Source organism: Coregonus clupeaformis, chromosome 19, assembly GCF_020615455.1.
Source record: "Coregonus clupeaformis isolate EN_2021a chromosome 19, ASM2061545v1, whole genome shotgun sequence".
NCBI classification, from domain to species: domain Eukaryota; kingdom Metazoa; phylum Chordata; class Actinopteri; order Salmoniformes; family Salmonidae; genus Coregonus; species Coregonus clupeaformis.
Genome location: NC_059210.1, coordinates 54,517,523 through 54,535,760, shown reverse-complemented (window position 1 = coordinate 54,535,760; position 18,238 = coordinate 54,517,523). Strand labels below are relative to the sequence as shown.

The 18,238-nt window shown below is 46.7% G+C and overlaps 1 protein-coding gene across 3 annotated transcripts in view; it reads right to left on the bottom strand.

Annotated features, from left to right (window-relative positions):
- The window catches only part of LOC121532284 (protein-methionine sulfoxide oxidase mical3a-like), a 176,077-nt gene that overhangs the window by 100,841 nt on the left and 56,998 nt on the right, over window positions 1–18,238 (bottom strand). Inside the window, exon 1 of one of the 3 annotated variants that reach the window (XM_045205017.1) lies at window positions 9,846–10,110. The exons of the other annotated variants lie outside the window; for them this stretch is intronic. The gene's annotated coding sequence lies outside the window, so the exon portion shown is untranslated. Of the gene's footprint in view, window positions 1–9,845; window positions 10,111–18,238 lie in introns of those variants that run through there. 3 annotated transcript variants of the gene reach the window in all.

Genomic DNA, 18,238 nt, shown 5'->3' with positions numbered 1-18,238 from the left:
AATGTTACAATGAGCCATGGAAAGTTCAAATGATGTTACATTTCAGTATGTCTCGAATATTAACAAATGTCCTGCATTACAAATATTGGCAAAAGGACAACGTTAGTCTATTGGGGCTATCAAGCTGACAATGTTGTGTAGTGACTAGCATGTCTGTCCCGTGCCACACAGTCCCAAAGCACAGCAGAGCCATAATCCTGCAGCCTACAGTACACACACACACACACACACACACACACACACACACACACACACACACACACACACACACACACACACACACACACACACACACACACACACACACACACACACACACACACACACACACACAGACACACACACACACACACTAGCTTTAATCCTGCTTCGTGGGTGGACTTATGAGCAGCTCAGAGGGTAGAAAACCAGTGGACCTATGGTCCATCATGGAAGGACCAGAGAGACCGAGAGAGGCGGGCCCCACCAGCCCTCTGCCCCCAGGGCCCTGGACCTCTGGGCCTGTGATCAGGGCAGCTTTGACCTGTTGGACCCCACCATGACCTGTGACCTCAGGTCATATGGACAAACAGGCAGTAAAACAGCTGTTGCCCCAGCAGGCCTCCAGGCAGCACTGGAGAAGTCTCCTCTCACAGACTGTTTGAGAGAGCCAGGCCCAAGTTCACTGTTATTATTGGAGTAAGAGGGAATGGTTGGGTCAGGAATAGCCAGATTCCAGATAATGTTTGAGCTCACAGAATCTCAGTCTGAGCAAACTCATTTGTTGGGATCAGTTGTTGACATGTCAGTAGTGAGTTGGCTTAACACAAAGCATAGACACAGAAGACTACGCTAGGCTACATCCCCTTCTCATCAATCAGTGGGAAAAACCTGCTAAATAATCTCCCCTCACCACTTTACCTAAGCAGCAGTGGAGTGTTAGGCCACCTCTCATTTGAAGGCTTCAAGCCAACACCAGGCCAGGCCAACTTGGCCAAGACGGACAGGAGAAGTGGGAAAGGACTGGTTTAACTTGTGAATTGCTTTCCTGCCTTCCATTACTAAATTTAAAGAGTAAGAGACTTGCTGCCAGCTCCACTCACCGCAGCACCACACATCCTGAGCTATAGGAAGAGAGGCTTTCCTGTCTGAATGGTGCGGTGCTGCTGTCATTCATTCAATGGGACGGTAACCAAACCCCAGCACCGTGCAGAGCCATGAAGCACGCTGATAGCTTTACCTGAAAGCATGAAAACAGATTCCTACTGAATTACACTTTAATCCCAAACTGATTTTACGCGCTGCAGGCGCTAGTTAAATTAACGCTTGGCCAAACGTGGTGTGAAGAAGCCTGCAGGTGACAAGTGGGTTCTTTACGTTCTCTGTCGTGAATGTAACTCAAAGAGTTTGGGGTATTTTTGTACATCTGCACTAAGTTGATTTCAAGTGACTGAAATTAACATGGTAACAGAGTTTTGACATGAGCAAGTGATCCTCCAGCAGAGAGAGAGTCCTATATCAAATGTAACCACACAATGGCTTTCACATTACTTTGTGAGGTGAAGAAACATAGGCATAGGCCTTGTGGTCTTGACAGCTGTCATAGTGGTCAGGAAGTCAGCGCATTCAGTTTTGCACCTGGAGAAAATAATCCTCATATGGGGGAAAAAAGTGATCTTGAACAAAATATTGAATAAATATTCGACCAACAAAACAAAGCCTCAATCCTAATCCATCTGTGGAGTCCCACTCGTTGACTCACACGCCTGTAGGCCTACTCCTATTACCATCTCCCTCTGCCTGCCTGCCTGCCCCCTCGCCTGGCATGCCTGACTACCGTCGCTAAGGAAGTCAGGAACAGGATGAGGGGTGAGTGAAAGGAAGTGACAGTGTGCTTTGATGAGCAGTGGGTGGCAATGGGGGCCAAGGGTGGCAGTGGACTAGCACTGGGGGAAGGTTATCTCTGAGACACATGTTCAGCAGGACACACAACCCTGAGGGAAAGAGGGATGGGCCACCATGGACATGGAGGGCAAGTCTGACATTCTGACAAGCAGGGAAAGTTCTGTTCATCTGTTCCATTATTTTCTTTTCTCCAGATAAGGTGGTAAAGGAGCCAGGGGCACCTTCAAATGCAGAGAGTTAGGGAATGTGAAATATGATGTGGTCTCAAGAGGCGAAAGGTTTTCTAGAGAAGAGGGGCTGGAGTTGGGGAGGGGTGTGGTGGGAGCAAAAGTTGCAGCTGTTTGCAGTATAGCCTGATCGAAAAATCACAGCTGTTTGCAGTATAGCCTGATTGAAAAATCACATTCACCTTATAAAGTGTTCTCTTACAACAAAGTGGAAAATGTTAAAATAAAGTTAACTGAAAAAGTGTTGGACGCATGCGACCTGAAAGGTAGCGTCGCCCTCAATCTTGAAGGGTATATCAGCTGTGTACTAAACCCAGGGGTGTCATTGCTCCTTGGCCTCTCTATGCAGGCATGGTATATTAATCATGTAGTCTTCAGGGTTTGTTGTTAAGAGTTCATCAAAGCACACATAAATCTCAGCCAGTGTATCTTAAGAGGTGAGGTCACTAAGCTCAGTGGTATAGTATATAAATTTTGTACATTCCAGCATGGCATTAATGACAGTCATGACAGAGGTCATTTCAGGAGTCACTCCACCTGCCAGCACAGGTAAGTCCACTCCTGCAGAATACTTTCACTGACATGGAAAATTCCAAGCTTGCAATAAGATTTAAATTGGAAAAAGCTCCTGCGCCTTGAAAGTACGCCTAAGAGAACATCAATCCACTATTAGACGTCAAGATATCACCTCACCAGTTGCGAGACACTTTATAAAACAAAATTATTCTATTAATGAACTGCGTTGTGTCGGGATCTAAAAAGTTCATCCACCCGCAGAGCTGGTGATTACGACAACAAATTACTCCAAAGAGAAGCCATGTGGATATACAGTATAAATTAAATTCTGTATCTCCACATGGTTTACACAAATAATTAGATTTCACCTCTAGGCCAAATCTAGACTGTTATACAAGAACACTGTCCATATCAGATTTTGCATCTCGTTTATGAGTTAGCCCCACATATTTATGAACGACTGAGCCGGATGTCCTTTGTGGTAAGCAATCTCATGAATTTATATAATGTATCGGAGTGAGCCAACACCTAAGGCAATTGATTCATGAATTGCCCTTCGTGCCCGCTCCCATACCCTATAATTCTGTATTTTATGTGACTGTAACTTGTATACAGGTAGACCAGAAAAGCCACATCCCTGATTGGCAGATGAGTGGCAACCCTGATTAGAAGCACCTGCAGCTCATCAGTTGTTCCCTACAAATGCTGTTTTGAATTAAAATACAATTTGACCTACACACTGAAGGCTGTAAAGCCTAAACTTCTGTGTACGCTATCCCTGATGCAGTGAAAAGAATAAAAAACATTTTTAAATGAAGTAAGCTTTATGCTACATTTGGACCCATTACACTTTTGTTTCCAAGGTTATATTGGACTTAAGTGCAATGTTTTTGTTGTGAAATATGTGATGAGAAAAACATCATGCAATAAAAAAAAAACGAATTGCACACATATAGAGTACAGAAAAGTATAATGCTTTTGGGCTGAACCGTTAAAACAACATTTACTAGGTAGACAAGGGGCGGCAGGTAGCTTAGTGGGTAAGAGCGTTGTGCCAATAACTGAAAGGTCGCTGGTTCTAATCCCCGAGCCGACTAGGTGAAAAATCTGTCGATGTGCCCTTAAGCAAGGCACTTAACCCTAATTGCTCTGGATAAGAGCGTCTGCTAAATGACAAAAATGTTTTAAAAAATGACAAGCTACAGTATCTTGTCTTTTAAAAAAATTTAAGCCCACATTACCTGCAAGTCCGGTTTTCATACAGTTCAACAAAAAACTAAATGTAAATGCCTCATCTGACTATGGAATGCTTGTCACACTGACCCAGTCCTGACCCCCAGAGAAAGACCTGTGTACGCTAAATCACCATAGCAAAAGGTTGTAGACACGGCATATTATGTCCTAAGGTTTAACAATTGCCGTTAGATTTCATGTTTTAATCAGACAATCAATAATGCCTTTGTTGGCACTGCTTTCACCACATTCTTGATTTAAATCACATTTCTAATTCCAGCTCATTAATCTTTGATGGTATACTTAGATATTTGGTTAAGTTGGCAGGAAGGTAGGAGGATAACCGCTTTATTGTAAAATGTCCCATATGTCTGTTCTATTTTGAAAAAGTTGCCCTCATAGGACTAAATATGACAACAATGGCCTTCAGAAGAACATAAAGTTAAAAAGAACTGAGTTAAAAATCCAGGGTTACATATTATATAGAATGGATAGGTACACTCGAGGTGGGGGAGTAGCAACCTACGTCCTCGATAAATGACTGTCTAAAGTGGTCCACTAATGTTATAATGTATCCTCTAGCTGCAGTAGCAGATCTCTTTAATGACCTGGAAATGTGCCCGAGTGACCCCTCTTCATAAAGGTGGACACTCCTTAGGACCCAAATAACTATAGACCAATACAAGTAATCTGTGTAATAGCAAAAATCTTTGAGAAATGAATACATTCCCAAATGTATCAGTACCTAGAAAATTTTATTTTATTTCACCCTTTCAATCCGGCTTTAGATCCAACCATTCTACCACTAAAGCATTAGTGAAACTTACTAATTATATACATTCTTCATCTGACCAAGGCAAACTACCTGGTGCAATCTTTATTGATTTATCAAAAGCATTTGATTTAGTTGATCATTCTATCTTACTAGTAGTGTATGTCCACTGCATTCGGAAAGTATTCAGACCCCTTGACTTTTTCCACATTTTGTTACATTACAGCCTTATTCTAAAATGGATTAAATTGTTTTTTCCCCTCTACAATCTACACACAATACCCCATAATGACAAAGCAAAAACAAGTTTGTAGAAATCTTTTTAAAATGTATATAAATAAATCAAACTGAAATATTACATTTACATAAGTATTCAGACCCTTTACTCAGTACTTTGTTGAAGCACCTTTGGCAGTGATTACAGCCTCAAGTCTTCTTGGGTATGACGCTACAAGCTTGGCACACCTGTATTTGTGGAGTTTCTCCCATTCTTCTCTGCAGATCCTCTCAAGCTCTGTCAGGTTGGATGGGGAGCGTCGCTGCACAGCTATTTTCAGGTCTCTCCAGAGATGTTCGATCGGGTTCAAGTCCAGGCTCTGGCTGGGCTACTCAAGGACATTCACAAACTTGCCTCGAAGCTACTCCTGCGTTGCCTTGGCTGTGTGCTTAGGGTCGTTGTCTTGTTAGAATTTGAACCTTCGCCACAGTCTGAGGTTCTGAGCGGTCTGGAGCAGGTTTTCATCAAGGATCTCACTGTACTTTGCTCCGTTCATCTTTCACTTGATCCTGACTAGTCTCTGCGTCCCTGCTGCTGAAAAACACCCCCACAGCATGATGCTGCCACCACCATGCTTCACCGTAGGGATGGTGTCAGGTTTCCTCCAGACATGACGCTTGGCATTCAGGCCAAATAGTTTAATCTTGGTTTCATCAGACCAGAGAATCTTGTTTCTCATGGTCTGAGAGTCCTTTAGGTGCCTTTTGGCAAACTCCAAGTGGGCTGTCATGTGCCTTTTACTGAGAAGTGGCTTCCATCTTGCCACTCTACCATAAAGGCCTGATTGGTGGAGTGCTGCAGAGATGGTTGTCCTTCTGGAAGGTTCTCCCATCTCCACAGAGGAACTCAGGAGCTCTGTCAGAGTGACCATCGGGTTCTTGGTCACCTCCCTGACCAAAGCCCTTCTCCCCCGATTGCGCAGTTTGGCCATGCGGCCAGCTCTAGGAAGAGTCTTGTTGCTTCCAAACAGGCACCTCACAGGTCCTCAACTGGCAGCTTCATTAAATAGTACCCGCAAAACACCAGTCTCAACGTCTATAGTGAAGAGGCGACACCGGGATGCTGACCTAGGCAGAGTTGCAAAGAAAAAGCCATATCTCAGACTGCCCATCTTAATCTTTTCTTTTTATTGGCCAGTCTGAGATATGGCTTTTTCTTTGCAACTCTGCCTAGAAGGTCAGCATCCCGGAGTCGCCTCTTCACTGTTGACGTTGAGACTGGTGTTTTGCGGGTACTATTTAACGAAGCTGCCAGTTGAGGACCTGTGAGGTGCCTGTTTCTCAAACTAGACACTCTAATGTATTTGGCCTCTTGCTCAGTTGTGCACCGGGGCCTCCCACTCCTCTTTCTATTCTGGTTAGAGCCGGTTTGCGCTGTTCTGTGAATGGAGTAGTACACAGCGTTGTACGAGATCTTCAGTTTCTTGGCAATTTCTCGCATGGAATAGCCTTCATTTTTCAGAACAAGAATAGACTGACGAGTTTCAGAAGAAAGTTATTTGTTTCTGGCCATTTTGAGCCTGTAATCGAACCCTCAATTGCTGATGCTCCAGATACTCAACTAGTCTCAAGAAGGCCAGTTTTATTGCTTCTTTAAACAGCACAACAGTTTTCAGCTGTGCTAACATAATTGCAAAAGTGTTTTCTAATGATCAATTAGCCTTTTAAAATGATAAACTTGGATTAGCAAACACAACGTGCCATTGGAACACAGGACTGATGGTTGCTGATAATGGGCCTCTGTACGCCTATGTAGATATTCCATTAAAAATCAGCCGTTTCCAGCTCCAATAGCCATTTACAACATTAACAATGTCTACACTGTATTTCTGATCAATTTGATGTTATTTTAATGGACAAAAACTTTTTTTTTCTTTAAAAAACAAAGACATTTCTAAGTGACCCCAAAATGTTGAACGGTAGTGTATATATATATATAACTTTATGAGCTGGATTGCCGGTCTTTGCAATTAGTTTATTTTTGTTTGCGCTCGTTAGCATATTTAGCCAGCAGCCTCCATGGAAATTCACTATTACTTGTGCCAATTGTCAGCATTCTGGTAATAAACACCCAAGGGGCTTTTTTTGTGTTTTTTGGCACCCCCTTGTGTACTAAACTGGTAATACCATAAATCCCGGGTGAGAGAAGGACGGCGATATGAATACCTGGATAGCGCCCAACCCTAATCACGGTCTTTAGGTAAAGGGAATACAGATCTACAGTAGCACAGATCAGAGGGGCCTGGGTTAGCTGCATTAACCCAGACACCACTGCCAGCATTATAGTAAAATTCACATTACTATGCACACTAAGCCCAGACCTTTGCTCTGGTCTAGGATCACCAGAGCATACAGTACACAGAGGGCCTGGCAAAATGCAGCAAATGGAATTCATAATCAAAATCAATGATGTAGGCTAAATGCACTGGATTACTCCGCTAAGAGGGAGTAAGAGCCCATTTGTCCACAGAGGAAATGTCTGTCAGGTCGAGACCTTATCACTTAGCCACAGACTGACTTTTGTGTATGTGCTGATGAATGGTCAAATCTGGGTCAGATGGAGTCATGCGAAGTACATTAGGCTAGTGTTGCTGGCATCAGTGTACGGTCAATCAACAAAGATCAATGCAAGACAGAGAATCCCTTTAAAATGGCATACAAGAGTCAAATGTGCATCTGCAACAAAAGCAGATGATATATATAGTACATTGTGACAGAATTGTCAAACATTGAATGAGGTTGTTCTGTTGTCATTGTGCAAGATTTCCCATTCATTGTACCTAGGGACTTCAGTGCTTTGCAGTCAGTTTCCCTCCTGTCCTGAATATTAACATCTTCCAGTGTTTCAGTGTAACCCTGTTGTTGATCGGCATAAGTCAATTTGAGATTCATAGCTTTGAGCAAGAAAACAAGTACAAGTTGCATAAGAAGCCAGCATACACCTCTTCCTCACCATGCTGTGGTCTCAAATAGAAAATGGAGACATACCCAACAGCCTGGACTGGGTGTTATGAGGACAGCAATGACGTGTATTCATGGATGCAAAGGGAAGACAGGCTTCCCCAAAAAATTGACCAAGAAAAAAAAGAAAAAAAGAAACAAAATAATTTATGTGTTTCATAAATGTCCTTCAGTTCGCAAGAGGCTAAATGTACTGTATCTCACCGGAGAAAGCATCCGAGCGAAAGAAAAAGTGCCCCTCTGTCTCAGTATGTGTAGCGTATCTATCTGACGCTGTCTGGTCAGAAAGAGTATGACATTATTGCCGCCCATAACATTGAATGCAAGGGAAGCCAGTGAGCATTTGGCCTCCCTTGATTTAAAAAAAGTATAAAATAGTAGCCAATTAGCGTTGAGCTAAACTGAGTGAGCTCAGCTGTGAGTGGTCCTGGCGCACCAAAAAAGTGTCACGGGAAGCAAGTTTGGATTTGGCTTCAGACCAATCACATCACAAGCCAAACATCATTATTGACAGAAAAACACTTGAATTGTTGCATCTCGTTGTGTTGTTCTCCTCCGGTGGCTGGCTAGCTAGCTAAAATCGGCCCTTTCCTAAATTAGCCAACGATGGAGATAGGGATTTGGACTTGTGATTTTACTTAATTCTCCGTACTGGCCAATGATTATAACGGGGATTCTGATCCAACCATAAATCCATACATTGTGCCCCTGGCCTGAGAGGATGGAAGTTCAACATATATAGTAATGTTAACTAGCTGGCCTGGCGTATCGTTGCCCATGAAAGGAAGTTAGGCTAGTGAGCAAGTATTTTAGCCATGTAGCCTAGGACAACAAAAACTAAAAGCGTCTACTGTATGACAGAGTCATAGACCGTTTAGGCAACATGAAAGCGGAGGATGGCATTGGCGTTTCCCTACAAGTCGGGTGAATCAACATGTTTTTTCTACTTGCGCACACACACACACACCAACCCACAGAGAAATCAGTACCATGGCCAGCCACATCATATTTCGCTTAAGTTGATTGGACTAAATTGATTTGGTATCTTTTAGTTTTCACTGTATTAGACTATGCATAGGTGATTAGATTATGTTTAAATGTTGGAGTTGAAATGGTGCTGGAATAGTGGAGGCAACTGTTTCTCTCCATGGTTCTAAATCAATAGTTGTTTAGTGGTCCGAAATGTCATAAAAATTACCTTGCTTGACAATGCTGTAGGTCATGTAACTGTTTGTTACATAGAATATGTTTTGTTTCATTACAAAACCGGACAGCAACATCTGTCCGGTTTTGTAATGAAACAAATGTGTGGTTGAATTTATTCTGCCACTGTGTCTTATTGTCTCGGCCTTAGGCCTATATATCACTGTGCAAGGCATATGAACTAACAGGTTATATAGCAAACAACGCAATTATCACAACACATAGGTTGTAATGTGGCTTTTTGGGGGATTTACCCATGCACCGCTACTGGAGGACAGATGTCATGGTCAACTTTTTAGCCCACTTATAGCCTATACATATCTTAGTCTACACCTTATGATGTCTACCAGTTAGCAATATGAGAAAACATGGGACTGTACTAAAAATATGGAACCTACTGTAGTTGCAGGACCAATAATTATCATGCCCAATGTAATGAATAGGCCACCTAATCTCTTCTGTAACAGAGAATGTTTCATGCAAAATGAGACAATGTAACAAGTTGGGTAAAATGTTAACCACTTGCAGTCTGGCCAAAAATGTGGCTAAAAATATATACAATTTAGCTCAGTCATGTGTTACAATGTTGCAAACCAACAAGCATTGTCAACTGCCAATGTAAACAACAAGTGAAAATAATATTTTGTAGCCGAATGCACGTCAAAATAGAGGAGAAGCATTTCGAAAAAAGGTAACGTATGTGAACGAGTTTATTTAAAAAATAAAATCACCAAAGCGTGACATTCTGAAACGTGCAGGAGTCGCTCACTTACCTAGCTTGAATCTTAGAAAATGGACACTGTTACAAACGATCCACGAATGCACCTCTTCTTAGCTTTGGTCCATGTGTTTATAGAATCCTGCCGTATATCCGGAAGATATATCCCATTTCGATTATTATTGCCGTTTCTATATTCCGCCTAGTACTGTATGTGTGTGAAATCTATAGCTTGTTTGGCACATTCAGCTATACTGCGAGAAGGCGCAATTTGAAAACGGACAGAGGGAGCGGGAGAGCGCATAACGATGTTATAGAGGGGGGACATAAACCTTCGACAATAGAAGCGGTTTTCGAAGACAACATATTTGCGCAAATATGCCAACGACATAAATTAAACCGCTATATATAAAAACTAGATTGCTCTAATCAAAGAAAATTGTTCACATGTTGTGATACAACTCTGAATGTTCATAGAACTGCAATGAGAAAACCCCCTCAACTGTTCAAAGTGAGACATGTTTTAACTAAGTTTAGTTTCTTCGAAAGTGACGCTGGAGTGTGAGTCAGTCAATACACCAAAAACATACGTAGAGGCAGCAAAGTCTTGTGTAAGTTTTTCTCTTGTCTGTGTGATATAAGGTACGTCGAGACAGCGATACCTGCGATGTAGCCCTACCATGCGTAGTAGGCTACTGTAATGAAAGCCTAGTAATAATGAGACATTTTTAATTTGGTGAAATTGTATGTGTGTGTGTGTGCGTAGGTGCTCCAACAAATTATTATTGTCACCTAGTCTAGAGTCTAACTGATGTGGGAAGGGAGAGCTTGTCAAGCTGTGAAGCACAAATAACTACAATGGTTTCTGTTATTTAACTTTAAACTGTAGATGAGAAAAGGCTGAGCGAATGCAATGCCTATCATCAAACCGAGATTACATTGTGAGAACAATATAGGTTTCCCACTTGATCCTTTTCATACAGTATGGCAAGACATCACATGAAAAGGCCCAGAGCAGAGAGAGCCTTTACAGACAAAAGTAAACATTTTCACTGTTACATTCTGCATCTAACATCCAGCAAATTAAATATGTTGTCAAGGATCCTACCTTGCCCTGCCAGAACAAACACATCAGAGGTTCATTACCCTAAAGATCATCAGAACAATAGGCCTCCATGCGACCATCAGAAACTTACATTGCCTCTTGTACTAATAACATTAATGTGTTGTGACTGTTGGCATTGGTATTTTATTAGGATCCCCATTAGCTGTTGCAAAAGCAGCAGCTACTCTTCCTGGGGTCCACACAAAACATGAAACGTCATAACAGAACATTAATAGACAAGAACAGCTCAAGGACAGAACTACATCAATTTAAAAATGGCACACGTAGCCTACATATCAATGCATACACACACACTATCTAGGTCAAATAGCCGGCTACTAAGGAAAAGGACAATGACATTCTGATCCTAGACAAGGTGACAATAAGAAGAGGCTGACGAACTGCTACAGATGCCCCATTAAGAGCATCCTGTCGGGCTGTATCACCGCCTGGTAGGGCAATTGCACCATCCGCAACCGCATGGCTCTCCAGAGGATGGTGTAGTCAGCCCAACGCATCACCGGGGGCACACTGCCTGCCCTCCAGGACATCTACAACACCCGGTGTCACAGGAAGGCCAAGAAGATCATCAAGGACCTCAGCCACCCAAGCCATGGCCTGTTCACCTTCTAGAAGGCGGAGACAGTACAGGTTTTTATTTTACCTTTATTTAACTAGGCAAGTCAGTTAAGAACAAACTGTTATTTACAATGACGGCCTACAGGTGCATCAAAGCTGGGACCAAAAGAGTGAAAAACAGCTTCTATCTATCTCCGGGCCATCAGACTGTTAAATAGTCACCTCTAGCCGGCCTCTGCCCAGTACCCTGCCCTGAACTTAGTCACTGTTACTAGCCAGCTACCACCCGGTATTCTACCCTGCACCTTAGAGACTGCTGCCCTATGTATCCCGGAGACGCAGTGCAAGTTGTTCGGGACGACGCCTGTGGAAGTCCCGAATGAGAGAGCGATCCAGGACGTCCCGCGCCGGAACCCAGCACCGCTCTTCGGGACCGTACCCCTCCCACTCGACCAGGTACTGGAGAAACCCCCCACGATGCCTTGAATCCAACAGGTTGCGGACGGAGTACGCCGGGGCCCCCTCGACGTCCAAGGGAGGGGAAGGGCGTCGTGGGGTCCAGCAATAGCCAAGGGACCAGCTGCCACCGGCCTGAGGAGAGATACATGAAATGAGGGTGAGATACGGTAATTGACGGGGAGCTGTAATCTGTACATCACGTCATTGACTCTCCTCAGAACTTTGAACGGCCCCACAAACCGTGTGCTCAGCTTCTGGCAGGGCAGGCTGAGGGGCAGGTCCTTCGTTGAAAGCTGGACACTGTCACCGGGGTGAAAGACCGGGGCCACACTGCGGTGACGATCGGCCTGCGCCTTCTGCCGGAGGACGACGCACTGGAGACCAATCGTCCACCGCAGGAGCCTCGATCTGACTCCGGTGCCAGAGTGCTGTTAGCCTAGAACACACTGAAAGGGTGTGAGGTTAGTGGAGGAGTGACGGAGGGAGTTTTTTGGGTATTCTGCCCAAGGCAGAAACGCAGCCCACTCCCCCGGCTGGTCCTGACAGTAACTCTGAAGGTACCTAACCAGTTCCTGATTTACCCATTCCACCTGCCCGTTAGATTGGGGATGGTATCCGGAGGTGAGGCTGACCGTGACCACCAGTCGTTCCATGAAGGCCTTCCAGACACGGGAGGTGAACTGAGGACCACGGTCAGACACGATGTCCTCCGGGATCCCGTAGTGCCAGAAGACGTGAGAGAAGAGAGCCTCTGCGGTCTGCAGGGCCGCAGGGAGACCAGGCAGAAGAATCAAACGACAGGCTTTAGAAAACCGGTCCACAATGACCAGGATGGTGGTGTGCCCCTCCGAGGGGGGAATGTCTGTGACAAAGTCCATGGAGAGATGGGACCAGGGTCGTTGTGGAACCGGCAGTGGGTGGAGTTTGCCATAGGGGAGGTGTCTAGGTGTCTTGCTATGTGCGCAGGTGAAGGTGGAAGAGCTGTAAACCCGGACGTCCCGGGCCAAGGTGGGCCACCAGTACTTGGCGGAGAGACAGTCGATAGTACAGGCTGTACCCGGGTGCCCAGACACAGGTGCTGTGTGTGCCCAGGCGAGGAGACTGTCTCTCCGCAAAACAGAGGGCACGTAGATACGTCCCTCGGGACAGTGGGAAGGTGAGGGCTCTTGTCGCAGGGCTTGACGGATGTCCACGTCCACATTCCACACGACAGCAGCCACAATACGGGACAGGGGAATAATGGGTGTCACTTTCTCCCTCCGATCCACTGTGTCATGCACCCGGGACAACGCATCAGCCTTAACGTTCTTTGATCCCGGTCGGTAGGAGAGGGTAAAGTCAAACCTGGCGAAGAATAGGGCCCACCTGGCCTGACGCGGGTTCAGCCTCTTCGCTGCTCGAATGTACTCCAAGTTCCGGTGGTCCGTCCAGACAAGGAATGGGTGTTTAGCACCCTCCAGCCAGTGCTGCCATGCTTTCAGCGCCTTCTTGACGGCCAACAACTCATGATCCCCCACATGGTAATTCCACTCCGCGGGAGACAGCTTCCGTGAGTAGAAGGCACATGGATGGAGTTTAGTCGGCGATCCAGTGCGTTGGGAGAGAACAGCCCCTACTCCAACCTCGGAGGCGTCCACCTCCACGATGAAGGGCAGAGACGGGTCAGGGTGAGCCAGAACAGGTGCGTTAGTAAAACGTTCCTTGAATGCACGGAAGGCTTCGTTGGCCTCCTCAGTCCAGTGCAGCTGTCGAGGACCTCCCTTCAGGAGGGAGGTGAGAGGGGCCACCACTGTGCTGAAACCCCTAATGAAGCGCCTGAAATAGTTGGCAAGACCAAGGAAGTGCTGCACCGCCTTGATGTTGGATGGAACAGGCCACAACCGTACTGTACTGACCCTCTGCTCTTCCATCTCCACTCCCGCAATGGATATACGATAGCCCAGGAAGGAGACCGTCTGCTGAAAGAAAAGGCACTTCTCCACCTTGGCATACAGGTGATGCCCTATCAGCCTCTCCAAAACGGACCTGACATGAGAGACATGTTACACAGCGACCCAACATGTCTCTAAACACCTCGTTAATGAATGATTGAAACACAGAGAGTGCATTTGTCAGGCTGTAGGGCATTACCCTGTATTCGTAGTGCCCGGTGCTGGTGCTGAAGGCGTTCTTCCATTCATCCCCTTCTCTGATGCGCACCAGTGGTATGCACTGGGTAAATCCAATTTAATAAAGTACTTAGCACTGTGCATCTGTTCGATCACAGTGGGTATGAGAGGCAGAGGATAACAGAATTTAACAGTAGCCTTATTCAGTGTCCGGTAATCGATACAGGGGCGGAGACCACCGTCCTTCTTCACGAAAAATTAGCTGGAGGAGGCCGGAGAGATGGACAGACGGGTGAATCCTTGGGCCAGCGCCTCCTGGACGTAGGCCTCCATGGCTTCGGTCTCTGCATGCGAGAGAGGGTAGATGTGCCCCCACAGGAGGGTTGAACCAGGCAGTAGGTCGATAGTGCAGTCCCATGGGCAATGAGGGGGCAGGCACGTGGCACGAATCTTCGAAAAGGCCACCTGTAGGTCCCGGTATTCCTCCGGGATAGGGACGTGGGTGGCCTGGTTCGGACTTTCCACGGAGGTGGCACAGATTGACACAGAGAGACACCTCCCCTGACACTCCTGCGACCAACCCAACAACCTCCTCTCTGTCCACAATATACTGGGGTTATGCAACTGTAGCCAGGGGAAACCTAAAACTACGGGGTGTGCAGGAGAGTCTAAGATGAGGAAAGTGATGCATTCATGGTGGTTGTGATTAACTGTGAGGGAAATGGGAATTGTGGTCTGGCGCACCAGTCCTGTTCCTAGGGGACGGTTGTCTAGGGCATGGACTGGGATAGTGGGTTGTAAAGGGACTAGAGGAATGCGTAATGATAAGGCCACTTACCGGTCTAGGAAATTGCCTGCAGCACCTGAGTCCACTAGGGCAGGACTCAGTGGGGTACCAGGATAGTCAGGGAAAGTGACAGGGAGGAGGACGGGCTGGGCGGACGTTCCGCAGGGGGAAGGTGCGTCGTGCCCACCTCCATGGGCTCAGTCTCGCTTGAGGTTCCTGGGAGAGACTCGAAACCCCGGGATGGGCGAAGACGGACACGCAGGAGATTATCCAGGCGGATGGCCATGGTGATGAGCTGGTCCAGCGTGAGGTCCTCATTGCGATAGGCCAGCTCGGTCTGGACGTCAGCCTGTAGCCCGCTGCGGAAAACCGTCAACAGGGCCTGGTCGTACCAGCCAGTGGACGCAGCCACTGTCTGGAAATCCAGAGCGTACTCCGACGCTGTCCTGGAGCCCTGGCGTAGATGGAGGAGACGCTCACCTCCCTCTCGGCCCTCTGTTGGGTGGTCGAAGACGGCACGGAAAAGTTGGGTGAAGCGCTCATAGGACTGCACTTCTGGACCGTCCCTATCCCAGACGGCGTGCGCCCACTCCAGAGCCCGGCCTGTCAGCACCGAGATCACCAAGGCCACCTTGCCCCTCTCTGAGGTTGTTCCAGCATGACGGCAAGGTGGAGGTCACACTGCAGGAGAAACCACCTACAGTAAGCTGTGGTGCCGTCAAACCGCTCCGGGAGGGGCAGGTGGACGTTGCTGATCGGACCGGGTGATGTAGATGGTGGTGGGGTGGCTGGAATGACCGTGGGGAGCTGTGAAGGTGGTGGTGTAGCCTGCAGTTGGTGTACGGTCCGGAGCACCTCGTACATGGCAGTCCCGATGCGCTCCAGGCACGAGTCGTGGTGGTGGAGCTTTATTCCAAGCATCTGCCTCTAACCCTAGGAAGCTCTTTGCCACATTCTCCTCCCTGCTGAATCCTCCCCCCTCCCTCTCTGTGGATGACTTCGTCAACCACTTTGAAAAGAAGGTTGACGACATCCGATCCTCGTTTGTTAAGTCTAATGACACTGCTGGTCCTGCTCACACTGCCCTACCCTATGCTTTGACTTCTTTCTCCCCTCTCTCTCCAGACAAAATCTTGCGACTTGTGACTACAGGCCGCCCAACAACCTGCCTGCTTGACCCCATCCCCTCCTCTCTTCTCCAGACCATCCCCGGTGACCTTCTCCCCTACCTCACCTCTCTGATCAACTCATCCTTGACCGCTGGCTATGTCCCTTCCGTCTTCAAGAGAGCGAGAGTTGCACCCCTTCTCAAAAAACCAACACTTGATCCCTCTGATGTCAACAACTACAGACCAGTATCCCTTCTTTCTTTTCTTTCCAAAACTATTGAGCGTGCCGTCTTTAGCCAACTCTCTTGCTATCTCTCTCAGAATTACCTTCTTGATCCAAACCAGTCAGGTTTCAGGACTGGTCATTCAACTGAGACTGCTCTTCTCTGTGTCACGGAGGCTCTCCGCACTGCTAAAGCTAACTCTCTCTCCTCTGCTCTTGTCCTTCTAGACCTGTCTGCTGCCTTTGATACTGTGAACCATCAGATCCTCCTCTCCACCCTCTCCGAGCTGGGCATCTCCGGTGCGGCTCACTCTTGGATTGCGTCCTACCTGACAGGTCGCTCCTACCAAGTGGCGTGGCGAGAAGCTGTCTCCGCTCCACGTGCTCTCACCACTGGTGTCCCCCAGGGCTCAGTTCTAGGCCCTCTCCTATTCTCGCTATACACCAAGTCACTTGGCTCTGTCATATCCTCACATGGCCTCTCCTATCATTAATACGCTGACGACACACAACTAATCTTCTCCTTTCCCCCTTCTGATAACCAGGTGGTGAATCGCATCTCTGCATGTCTGGCAGACATATCAGTATGGATGACGGATCACCACCTCAAGCTGAACCTTGGCAAGACGGAGCTGCTCTTCCTCCCGGGGAAGGACTGCCCGTTCCATGATCTCGCCATCACGGTTGACAACTCCGTTGTGTCCTCCTCCCAGAGTGCGAAGAGCCTTGGCGTGACCCTGGACAACACCCTGTCGTTCTCCGCTAACATCAAGGCGGTGACCCGATCCTGCAGGTTCATGCTCTACAACATTCGGAGAGTACGACCCTGCCTTACACAGGAAGCGGCACAGGTCCTAATCCAGGCACTTGTCATCTCCCGTCTGGATTACTGCAACTCGCTGTTGGCTGGGCTCCCTGCCTGTGCCATTAAACCCCTACAACTCATCCAGAATGCCGCAGCCCGTCTGGTGTTCAACCTTCCCAAGTTCTCTCACGTCACCCCGCTCCTCCGCACACTCCACTGGCTTCCAGTTGAAGCTCGCATCTGTTACAAGTCCATGGTGCTTGCCTATGGAGCTGTGAGGGGAACGGCACCTCCGTACCTTCAGGCTCTGATCAGTCCCTACACCCAAACGAGGGCATTGCGTTCATCCACCTCTGGCCTGCTGGCTCCCCTTCCTCTGCGGAAGCATAGTTCCCGCTCAGCCCAGTCAAAACTGTTCGCTGCTCTGGCACCCCAATGGTGGAACAAGCTCCCTCACGACGCCAGGACAGCGGAGTCACTCACCACCTTCCGGAGACATCTGAAACCCCACCTCTTTAAGGAATACCTGGGATAGGATAAACTAATCCTTCTACCCCCCTAATTTTTATAAAAAAATTGTAAAGTGGTTATCCCACTGGCTATAGGGTGAATGCACCAATTTGTAAGTCGCTCTGGATAAGAGCGTCTGCTAAATGACGTAAATGTAAATGGAGAGGTCGGGATGTGCTGCTGCTTCCTGTTTTCTCGGGTCGGTCATTCTGTCACTGGTGTAGAGAGGAGTAGGCAGGAGGCAGTCGCAGGTTTAGAACTACTGAATTTATTTAAGCAACATAGCTCAAAGCGGGACAAAATCCAAACGCTGTTGTGCTCAAAATATATCTTTATAAATAAAAGAAACAGGGCGAACCCAAAGTGCAAAATATAAAGTACTCAGGAAATAGTATGAGAGATTCCTCTCAGGAAAACAAGTAACATTTACAATGACCGACAAAGACAAATGGCAGAGGGAGTATATACATTGAGGGAAAAAAGTATTTGATCCCCTGCTGATTTTGTACGTTTGCCCACTGACAAAGACATGATCAGTCTATAATTTTAATGGTAGGTTTATTTGAACAGTGAGAGACAGAATAACAATAAAAAAATCCAGAAAAACGCATGTCAAAAATGTTATAAATTGATTTGCATTTTAATGAGTGAAATATGTATTTGACCCCTCTGCAAAACATGACTTAGTACTTGGTAGCAAAACCCTTGTTGGCAATCACAGAGGTCAGACGTTTCTTGTAGTTGGCCACCAGGTTTGCACACT